General features: G+C 43.6%; 1 long non-coding RNA gene across 1 annotated transcript in view; it reads left to right on the forward strand.

Moving 5' to 3' along the window:
- LOC147817842 (uncharacterized) overlaps positions 1 to 1725 on the forward strand; it is a 2973-nt gene extending 1248 nt beyond the window's left edge. The window contains exons 2-4 of the long non-coding RNA XR_015438618.1: positions 5 to 171; positions 649 to 759; positions 1520 to 1725. This is a non-coding gene — a long non-coding RNA (uncharacterized LOC147817842). The remainder of the gene's footprint in view (positions 1 to 4; positions 172 to 648; positions 760 to 1519) is intronic.
- Positions 1726 to 1731: the final 6 nt, after the last annotated feature.

A 1731-nucleotide genomic window follows, 5' to 3' on the forward strand; every position in this document is an offset into this window, starting at 1 on the left:
TCAGACAGGTACGCAGGTGAGGTGGAGCGAGGCGTTCAGAAGCTGGAGCTGACCATGAAGAGGACGGTGCAGCTGAGGGCGGGGTCGGAGATCAACCTGGCGTCGGCCGGGAAGCAAAACAAACGCACCTCTTTCAGACAGTCGCTGGCCATCTGCACTGAGCGCGCTCAGGTGGGAGGAGCTTCCACAGTAAACACACCTACACTCAGCTGACTTTAACTTAACCACGCCTTTCATAGGATACATGCAGCAGCTTATTGATCATTGATCACTGATCGATTGGTCACTGACTTGGTGCACGTTCACACCTTTTACTCCCAAAATAAAACCAGTAGAAGAAGAAATGATCACTTGTCATTTGGGCTTCTGTACAAGAAATAGTCATCAATCAATAATCTTGCTTTACATCTGGTCTTTAAGTTAGAAAAGACGACATTTAATGACATAAGCATGAACATTATCAGCGTCTCTGCTGCAATATGAAGCATGAAAACTAAGAATATGACACTAAATGCTACAAACGCTTCCTGCTCTGGATCAACGACATCAGGTAGATATGTGCACACTGGGTTTCTGACACACTGCTCACTGGTTTCTCTGGTTTCTCTGGTTTCTCTGGTTTCACTCTGCTGGTCTGTGCTGGTCCAGGTTGGCTTCCTGAACCCTCTGCTGCGACGGACGGCCTCGGCTAAGAACTCTCTGAGACGAGCTCCGTCAGCGCTCTTCATCGAGCACGGGAGGGTTTTCCAGAGGAGGAAGGTCAGCGTCACTCAGCTGTTTACCTGAGTTCACCTGCCTGTTAGCGCTCCGGCTTCCACGTCTCTACACAAACTTTATATTCCTGATTTCAGATCATTTAATAAACAAAGAAGAAGAAATCAGTGACACGATAAATGTTTCATCAGTCAAATAATCGCACAAACACAATTATTTTAATATATTGGGACCAACTGTTGGTTTGATCCAGACTGTGGCGTCTCACTCTGTTCAGAAGTCTGGAGACGAACCTGTGAGGAGGGAAAATCAGATTCATGTTTTTGCAGCTTGCCTCATGTCAACGTCATCTTGACATATAAAATACCGTCATTCTGATCTGCTCAACGTCACAGCGTCAGTTAGCCAACGTCAGGTTTTAACATCAACCTGATTTTCGATTCCTGGCAAAAGGAGCCTCAGGAATAAATGATGATGTATTTTACACTTTACTATAAGGCTCCTTTTACCAGAAACTCATTAGTCACATTAATAAATGTTATAAGCATTAACTTGCCAAATAGTGAGCCTGAATCAATGTATGAAAACTGTGTTATAACTTGTTTATAATTGTTTATTTATGATTTAGAAAGTGTAAACAACTGAATTAATAACCTCCTTTTATAAATCCTTTATAAGAGCCGTCTGATTGCAAAATGGTTTTTCCAATAGGAAACAGCTGAATATGAATTTAGTTGCTAAATATTCTTCATGTATTACACAGTTAACTCTGTTGTTGTTGTTGTTGTTGTTGTTGTTTTCACAGGAATGGGAAACCAAAGCTGCAGCTTGACACCAGCTGTTCAACATCACATCCACAGACGACCTGACGCCTCCGACACTGTGGATGTCACTCAAAGAGACAAGCTTATAACTCAGTGTCTGCGTCGGCCTCTCGGACGGCTCTGACCACAGGCTTTGACACGTACGCTCACTGAGCACTTTATAAGGAACACCTGTTCACCTGCTTCTTCCTGC

Source organism: Seriola lalandi, unplaced genomic scaffold (genome assembly GCF_002814215.2).
Source record: "Seriola lalandi dorsalis isolate HSWRI2012SDOR001 ecotype SW California unplaced genomic scaffold, Sedor1 jcf7180002054878, whole genome shotgun sequence".
Lineage (NCBI taxonomy): Eukaryota > Metazoa > Chordata > Actinopteri > Carangiformes > Carangidae > Seriola > Seriola lalandi.